The sequence below is a fragment of the Pygocentrus nattereri genome, chromosome 8, assembly GCF_015220715.1.
Source record: "Pygocentrus nattereri isolate fPygNat1 chromosome 8, fPygNat1.pri, whole genome shotgun sequence".
In the NCBI taxonomy this organism is placed as follows: domain Eukaryota; kingdom Metazoa; phylum Chordata; class Actinopteri; order Characiformes; family Serrasalmidae; genus Pygocentrus; species Pygocentrus nattereri.
Window position 1 is genome coordinate 3,963,781 of NC_051218.1, and position 9,866 is coordinate 3,973,646.

General features: G+C 44.5%; 1 protein-coding gene across 1 annotated transcript in view; it reads right to left on the bottom strand.

Annotated features, from left to right (window-relative positions):
- The window catches only part of snrkb (SNF related kinase b), a 43,934-nt gene extending 36,606 nt beyond the window's left edge, over window positions 1-7,328 (bottom strand). The window contains exon 1 of the mRNA XM_017685870.2: window positions 7,158-7,328. The gene's annotated coding sequence lies outside the window, so the exon portion shown is untranslated. The remainder of the gene's footprint in view (window positions 1-7,157) is intronic.
- Between the last annotated feature and the right edge of the window lie 2,538 nt (window positions 7,329-9,866).

Consider the following 9,866-nt stretch of genomic DNA (forward strand, 5'->3'; position numbering starts at 1 on the left):
ACAGACTTTAAAACACTGGAGTGTTTTAAAACTGGTTGTATAGCCAAATGGTTAAGCTCCTACACCGGGAGGATTCAGTGCAGCGAAGCACTTGTTAGGCTTCTAACACTACGTTCCTCCAATGTAATTGCATCACTCAGGCACCACATGCGAAGAAATTTGATCTATTCTGTCATTGCAGATCTTCACAATGTGTTCACATTAAAAAATAAGATTTATTGCGCAGCCCTGGACTCTAATGGGAGTCTGCACTCACTCAGCGCACTGCTTCTCTGCAGAAATCAATGCCACTAATTATTGACCTGATGCTTAGCCCCTGACGAAGTGGGCGTCTATGTCCCACTGACCACTGGTGTGTCTCTACACAACGCAGACACATATAGTCATTGTCCTTCAGACAAATTTCAATCATACATTTCCCTCCCACCACACACACACACACACACACACACTCATACAGACATGCAGTTACAGTATGTGAAGCACTGAGCACTTTAAATGGACAAAGAATGGACAGAATGGTCTCTTTCATCTGATGTACAGCAGACAGTGTTACTATTAAGACATTCTGCATCATTTAGTAGTTGGACAGTAGGACTCAAAAGGAGGAATGCAAAAAGACAAAAGAAAGGAACAAAGATACATACGCTTACTGGCCACTTGCACTTCCACTAACTGGCCACTTTATTAGAAACACCCACCTTGTACTTCCACTCACTGGCCACTTTATTAAAACCCTTACCCTGTGCGTCAATTCACTGGCCACTTTATTAGAAGCACCCACCTTGGACTTTTACTAACTGGCTACTTTATTAGAAACACCCACCTTGTACCTCCACTCACTGGCCACTTTATTAAAACCCTTACCCTGTGCGTCAATTCACTGGCCACTTTATTAGAAGCACCCACCTTGGACTTTTACTAACTGGCTACTTTATTAGAAACACCCACCTTGTACCTCCACTAACTGGCCACTTTATTATAAACACCCACCTTGCACTTCCACTAACCGGACTATTTATTGGTTAGTACATTCTGTGCAGATCTGTGTGGGTTTAGAGAGTAATTTATAAGTAGAGTAATAAGTAGTGTATTAGTCCCATTACAAAATAAAGTAATCAGTCATTTGTAATAGATTACTTTTTTAAATAACTATGCCAACACTGGTGTGTGTGTGTGTGTGTCTGAGTGTGGAGGAAGGGTAAGGCTGTTCCTTCCACTGCGCTCTCAGAGTCTGAGTATTTCCTACAGGGAAAAGAGTGCACACTCTGCTTCCTACTGATAACACGCACAGACACACACTCTAGCCATCCGCTTTCACCTTTCAGAGTTATACAATGTCTCGCACAGACACATACACACATGCACAGACACACATGCACAGACACAGACACACATGCACAGACACACTTGTCCTCCTTGGCCCAAAAACACATTTACGCTGAGTTGCCACTTTATATGTTCACTGTACAGTCTGCAGTCAACCTGTTGCTGCAAAGTTTATCAGCCCCTCCCTCTAACCTATTTATCATTAGAAAGGGACTAACAGCTAGTCTGTAACTGTACACCAGAAAGGTGATGCTACAAGGTCAGTGTTTCTACTAAAGTGGCCAGTGAGTGGAAGTATAAGGGATGTGTTTCTACTAAAGTGGCCAGTGAGTGGAAGTATAAGGGATGTGTTTCTACTAAAGTGGCCAGTGAGAAGAAGTATAAGGGATGTGTTTCTACTAAAGTGGCCAGTGAGAGGAAGTATAAGGGATGTGTTTCTACTAAAGTGGCCAGTGAGAAGAAGTATAAGGGATGTGTTTCTACTAAAGTGGCCAGTGAGAAGAAGTATAAGGGATGTGTTTCTACTAAAGTGGCCAGTGAGAGGAAGTATAAGGGATGTGTTTCTACTAAAGTGGCCAGTGAGAGGAAGTATAAGGGATGTGTTTCTACTAAAGTGGCCAGTGAGAAGAAGTATAAGGGATGTGTTTCTACTAAAGTGGCCAGTTAGTGGAAGTACAAGGTAGGTGTTTCTAATAAAATGGCTATTTAGTGCCAGCATAAGATGGACATTTCTAACAAAGTGGCAACTTATTGAACAACCACAAACAAAGGTGCACAAAGTTTCGCTCATATGCACAAAGACAAAACCAAAAAATGCACAAATTCATTAAGAGACCCTTCTTAGTCCCACAATGGGGAAATTTCACCTCTGCATTTAACCCATCCATGAAGTGAAACACCACATACACACTAGTGAGCACACACACACACTAGGGGGCAGTGAACACACTTGCCCGGAGCGGTCGGCAGCCCAATCCACAGCGCCAGTTGGGGGTTAGATGTCTTGCTCAAGGACCGTCATGTGCTGTCGGCTCCGGGGATCGAACCGGCGACCTTCAGGTCACAAGGCTGGATCCCTAACCTCCAGCCCACGACTGCCCCATGCACAACACACACAAGCATACGCAGACAGAAATGCACAAAGATGCAGACGCACACAGGGGCCAACAAGAGGACTGCGCTGCTCTGTGACAGGAGGAATCAGGAGGGAGGATGAGTCATACTGAGAGGAGAGAGAGCAGAGTGTGAAAGAGAGATAGAAGGGTGAGGGAGAGAGAAGGGGGGGGGGGGGGTTCCTACATAGAAATGATCTCATCCTCAATGTTCCTATCCCCATACAATATTCATGATGGTGAGGTCAGTGTGGTAACGGTGGGAGCAGTGCCGTTCAGATTGTGCGTATTCAGATATAAAGCATTTGCTCTATCGAGCCAATGAGTCCTGACAAATTTGTGGCCAGAATAACAGAAACATGTTTATTGTATATACTGTATTATTGTTTATTGCAAACATTTTTGTCCTTTTCTAACATAATTTGAAAATATCAGCTGCTCTTTGTATTGTATCCTAATTTTATGAGGAAACTAACCACGAGAAATGCTCCAAACTTACTTTGAATGAAGTGTTGTTACATTAACTTATGCTGAAAGTAAAGAATGTTCTTTCCCTCTTCAGTAAAGTTACTCTTTCGGACAGGTTTATGTTCCAGCTGTGATGGTATCCATTGCAATAACTTTCATGGCATTTGGCCGATGTTCTCATCCAGAGCAACTTACAGTTTAAACCATGTTACATAGGTGAGTGAATGTAGCATTAGGAGTCTTGCCCAAGGACTACTGGTATAACATGGCTTACTTGAACCTGAGCCTGCCATGTGGAGGACAGCCGTGTTACCTACTACACTATCCAACCATCTGTGTACAATTTGCAAGCATGCTCCAGCACCCAAAAGATAGGCCTGCTGTTAAAAAAAATAAGAAAATATTCATGAATTTATCAATAAGTTTAAATTAATAAGAACACTGGGCCTCATTCATCCATATCTTCCTACGTTTTTTTTTTATTTGTTCTTGATAAAGGACCTAAGAAAAAGCCTACGTCAGATTCATGAATGTCAGAATCTTCGTAAAAACTGCGTAAGTGGGTTTTTAAAAAGAAATTTCTTCTTAAGAATGGTTGATGAATAAGGCACAATGTCGTCGTGGTGTTCGTGGTGGTCCTGCCTGCTAAGCTGTCCCTCCTAAAGTCAACCTATCAAGGTTATGGGTTTAATTACTGCAGTGAGAGCTTCTCAACATATTTGGCACCTCAGTTTATTTAAGACTTTATTTCATAGAGTGATGTTAGCAAACTTTAGCCAGTTAACCAGCATGTCGAAAGGAACACAGCATGTTGCATAGCTAAAAAACAGCTTCCATTACTTGTTAGCTATACTAGTCTCGCTGCAATGAAGCAATTTTGGACATAATTTGAAAATAGCTGTTGGCGTTTACATTGACATTGTGTGTAAATTTCACAATAAATGGACCAAAAGAAATGTCATGGAAAGACGTCTGGTTCCATTTACTTACATTAAAAGTAAAGTAGGTTTTTTCCTTCTCCTTTAAAGTTAACATTTTGGTCATAAAAGGTTTTGTTCCTTATATATACGTGTATAGGATCTAGGCAGAGAATATATATATATATATATATATATATATATAAAGGGCATATATCCTACATTTTTCTTGTGCTTCAACTTCACAGGCTGATTTTATTACTGGGTCTTTAAGACAGATATATGTAAATGACCTCCTCTCTGATTGGCTGCCCTGTATTGTGCCTCTTTGAGCCTGAGCTACAACACTCCTTATAGCTTCAGCTTGAATGGGCCGAGCTAAACTGCTATAGGCTGAGTAGGCAGATGTTTTAATGCACTGGCTTTTGTGACATCACAAAAACAGTGAATTCAAAATGGGCTGTTTTTTTTTACACCTTATTTTCTGTTTTCATTATATATGACCTCAAAGTCTTCTAATTTAAAAAAAGCCAGAACAAATGGGCTTTCCATGGTAAGGGGCCTTTAATAAGTCTTCTTTAACCTTAAAAAGGAGGGTCTTAAACTGTGACACTATGGTGCTAGCTGTGGAAATTGCGGCTGCTTTGCTGTGTACAGATCTGCACTGTGAAAGTCGGAGGCACTCAGGAGGCTGAAGAGCTTTTTCTTCCTAAACGGTTCCATACAGAGACACTCTCTGATCTTTAGTGCCTTTTTCTGTCACTCCCACTTCACTCTCCCTGCTATTTTGGGCTGTGACGGAGGGAAGCTGCAGCGAGAGCAGTGCGCAGACACGCAGTAGTCCTTGGGCCTCTCCTGTGACGGAGAGGAGAGGATGTGTGTGAGGGACGCTGCTGAAAAGACACTGCGTCCTGTGCTGCACCGAGTCCTACACATACGCACATGGTGCTGAGCGCAGTGTTTGTTCGGCTGCTGCAGCAGCGCATGGAGTGCAGTCTGTCCTGCAGCTTCCACACATTCACATCTACTGAAGCACTGATCAGGATCTGCAATGAAATACTCGTCTACAGCACCACTCTATCACTCTATCCCTCTCTCTCTCTCTCTCTCTCTCTCTCTCTCTCTCACACACACACACACACACACACACACACACACACACACACACACACACACACACACACACACACTCTCTCTATCTCTCTCTCTCTCTCTCTCTCTCTCTCTCTCTGGTGAGTCACTGTAAGCTCAGGCCACTGGCTGCCCCCTGGGAGCCAAAGAATCTACTGGCCTCCTTATCAATGCATGCGTGTGAGGGAGAGAAAGAACAAAAGAAAAACAAGAGAGAGAAAGAAAGAGAGGGACGGAGGAGAAATGAAAGGTAGAAATAGGGACAAAAGGAAATGAAGAAGGATAAAAGAATGAGAGAGAGAGAGAGAGAGAGAGAGAGAAGTTGTCTTTTAGATAATAGTCATTAACAGCACTCAAACTAACACATGGAGTACAATCGAATCAAAACCATCACCACATCACTCCATTAATATCATCACCATCATCATAATCTTCATCTCAATCTCAGTTGCCATCATTTCCATTACTATTTCACTGTCATCAGCATCATAACCAACATCATCCTCATCATCATCACTGTGATCATCACACATTATCACATGATCACCACCATTTTCATGTTATCACATGAAATCACTATCATTACTTCACCATAAACACTCATCACCATAACTACCAGTCATTATTGCCATCACTATCACAATTATCGCCATCACAACTGCAATCACTATCACTACTCCACTACAAACACTCATCACCATAACTACCAGTCATTACTGCCATCACTATCAGTTATCGCCATCACAACTGCAATCACTATCACTACTCCACTATAAACTCTCATCACTTTAACTACAACAGTCATTACTGCCATCACTATCACAATTATCGCCATCACAACTGCAATCACTATCACTACTTCACCATAAACACTCATCACCATAGCTACCAGTCATTATTGCCATCACTATCAGTTATCGCCATCACAACTGCAATCACTATCACTACTCCACTATAAACTCTCATCACCATAACTACCAGTCATTATTGCCATCACTATCACAATTATCGCCATCACAACTGCAATCACTATCACTACTTCACTATAAATACTCATCACCATAACTACCAGTCATTACTGCCATCACTATCAGTTATCGCCATCACAACTGCAATCACTATCACTACTTCACTATAAATACTCATCACCATAACTACCAGTCATTACTGCCATCACTATCAGTTATCGCCATCACAACTGCAATCACTATCACTACTCCACTATAAACTCTCATCACTTTAACTACAACAGTCATTACTGCCATCACTATCACAATTATCGCCATCACAACTGCAATCACTATCACTACTTCACCATAAACACTCATCACCATAGCTACCAGTCATTATTGCCATCACTATCAGTTATCGCCATCACAACTGCAATCACTATCACTACTCCACTATAAACTCTCATCACCATAACTACCAGTCATTATTGCCATCACTATCACAATTATCGCCATCACAACTGCAATCACTATCACTACTTCACTATAAATTCTCATCACCATAACTACCAGTCATTACTGCCATCACTATCAGTTATCGCCATCACAACTGCAATCACTATCACTACTTCACTATAAATACTCATCACCATAACTACCAGTCATTACTGCCATCACTATCAGTTATTGCCATCACAACTGCAATCACTATCAGTACTCCACTATAAATACTCATCACTGTAACTATCACAACCTTTACTGCTGTTACCATCATGTTTATCATCATTACAATCACAACCACTGCTGTCATGTCACAATCATCACAACCATCACTGCCATCACAATCATCACCACCATCACTATTAGATTAATCAATCATCACAACCATCACCACCACAATCTTCGTCATCACAACCAATCATCATAATCACAATAATCACATCACCACAATAATCATCACATCACCACCAATATCCTCATCACCATAATCATCACATCATCACAATCATCATCCAAACCACAACAATAAGCACCGTCACCTCATCACTGAACTATCATCAGCAAGTTATCACTCCACTGCCATCAGCACCAGTATCAGCGCTATCGCCATCACCTCTGTCTTCAGCGCAGAAGGTGTGGAGTCCGGCGTTGATCTCGGAGCAGCGCAGCTGATATAGTGCGTGCGAGAGCGCGAGGCGCTGCAGTACCGGAGCATCAGCGGGAAAACAGTGAAGACGGAGCGGACTTACCGGAGAGAGAGTGGCCGGGGTGTCCGCGCGCTGCTGGAGCTCTTCTGTGCGACTCGAGAATTCCTCGCGCGGATACGAGTTTAGCGACACCCGCTGAAAACTGAACAGCCGACGCGCAGACGCGAGCTAGTGTATGTGCGCGAGTCCCTCTGCAGTTTCAGCTCGAGAGAGTCTGGCCCTCCTCTGACGTCAGCGCATTCCAGCTCAGCCGCGCGCTTAGAGAGAGAGAGAGAGAGAGAGAGAGAGAGAGAGAGAGAGAGAGATGTTTATGAAAGAAAAAAGGAGATTATGCAACAGGACTAAAGTTAAACAGAGGACGGGAATAGGAATAAGAGAGAGAGAATAAGAGAGAGAGAGAGATAGAGAGAGAGAGAGAGTGAGAGAATAAAAGAGAGAGAGAGAGAATAAGAGAGAGAGAGAGACAGAGAATAAGAGAGAGAGAATAACACAGAGAGCGAATAAGAGAGAGAGAGAAAATAAAAGAGAGCGAATAAAAGAAAGAGAATAAGAGAGAGAAAGAGAGAATAAGAGAGAGAGCGAGAGAGAGAGAATAAGAAAGAGAGAGAGAATAAGAGAGAGAAAATATAAGAATAAGACTAACACGATCCAAAAAAACCCACCATGAAAATCGGGCACAGAACAACGTGTACCCTGCCCGGGATAGGGTCACCAGGACCTACCCCTGGAGCCAGGCCTGGGGGTAGTGTCCCCCAGCGAGCGCCTGGTGGCCAGGCAGCCCACGTAAGCTGGCCAGGTTCAGCCTGAAGAGGCAATGTGGAGGGACCATGTGGGCCCACCACCCGCAAGGTCCAGCATGGGGAAGCGGTGCAGGACTGCACAGGCAGTGGGAGATGGCTAGATATAGTTGAACTAGATATAGTTGGCCGCACTTTCACCCACAGTGTCAGCTCTGGAACCAAACTCCTTGATAGGGGTTGGTCCCTCTCCTACTCAGGGGTTGCACAGGGTGAGAGGCGCCGGGCGGGAGTGGGGATACTCACGAGTCCCCGGCTGGCAGTTAGAGTTTGTCCCGGTGGACGAGAGGGTCGCCTTAATGCGAATTAAAATCACAGAGAGGAAAACTCTGACTGTTGTGTGTGCTTATGCACCAAACAACAGGTTAGAGTATTTGGCCTTCTTGGAGCAGGTGGGTGGGGTTCTGGAAAGGGTCCCGCCTACAGACTCCATAGTCTTACTAGGGGACTTCAATGCTCATGTTGGCAATGACTGGGAGACCTGGAGAGGCGTGATTGGGAAGAATGGCCTGCCCGATCTAAACCCGAATGGTGAATTGTTATTGGACTTCTATGCCAGGCATGGATTGTCCATAACACCAAGTTCGAACACAAGGATGTTCATAAGTGTACATGGTACCAGAGCTCCTTGGGTCAGAGGTCAATGATCGACTTTGTTGTCGTTTCATCTGACTTGGGACCGTATGTTCTGGACACTTGGGTAAAGAGAGGTGCTGAGCTGTCAACTGATCACCATCTGGTGGTGAGTTGGATCAGATGGCAAGGAAAACTGATGGTCAGACCTGGTAGGCCCAAGCGAATTGTGAGGATGTGCTGGGAATTTCAACTCCCACCTCCGGGAGAGCTTTTCTCATGTCCCGGGGGAGGTAGGGGACATGGAGTCTGAATGGCCCCTTATCAAAACCTCTATTGTGGAAGCTGCCAGGCACAGCTGTGGCCAAAAACCTGTCGGTGCCTGTCGGGGTGGTAACCCAAGAACCCCCTGGTGGACACCAGTGGTGAGGGAGGCTGTCAAGCCGAAGAAAGAGACCTTAAGGGACTGGATGGCCTGAAGGACTCCCGACTCAGCAGAGAGGTACCGACAGGTGAAAAAGGTGACAGCCGCAACGGTGGCAGAAACAAAATCCAGGGCATGGGAGGAGTTAGGTGAAGCCATGGAAAAAGACTTTTGGCCGGCATTCAAGGAAGTTCTGAACAACTGTTTGGTGACTTTTTAAAAAATGGGAGTGTGTGCCAACTATCGGGGTATCACACTGCTCAGCCTCACTGGGAAAGTCTATGCTAAGGTGCTGGAAAGGAGATTCCGACCAACAGTTGAACCTCAGATTGAGGAGGAACAATGCAGATTCCGTCCCAGCCGTGAAACAATGGACCAGCTTTTCACCCTCTCTCGGATTGTTGAGGGGGCATGGGAGTTTGCCAACCCAGTCTACATGTGTTTTGTGGATTTGGAGAAGGCTTACGACTGGGTTCCCCAAGATATGTTGTGGGAGGTCCTCCGGGAGTATGGGGTCCTGGGGCTACTAGTCCGGGTCATTCGATCTCTGTAATCTCAGAGTGAGAGCTGTGTTCATATACTTGGTATTAAGTCGGACCCTTTCAGTATTAGCGTTGGTCTCGAGCAGGGTTGTGCCCTGTTTCCACTCCTGTTTGTGATATTCATGGACAGGGTGTCAAGACGTAGCCAAGGTCAGGAGGGCATTATGTGTGGAGGCCAGAGGATGGCATCTCTGCTGTTTGCAGACGATGTTGTTCTTTTGGCTGAATCACATGGTTGCCTCCAGCACTCGCTGGAGCGGTTGGTATGTGGAGTGTGAAGCAGTTGGTATGTGGATCAGCGCCTCCAAATCTGAGTCCATGGTCTTAGCCCAGAAAAGGATGGCATGCCCACTCCAGGTAAGGGGAAAGGACTTGCCCTAGGTGGAGGAGTTTAAGTATCTCGAGGTCTTGTTCA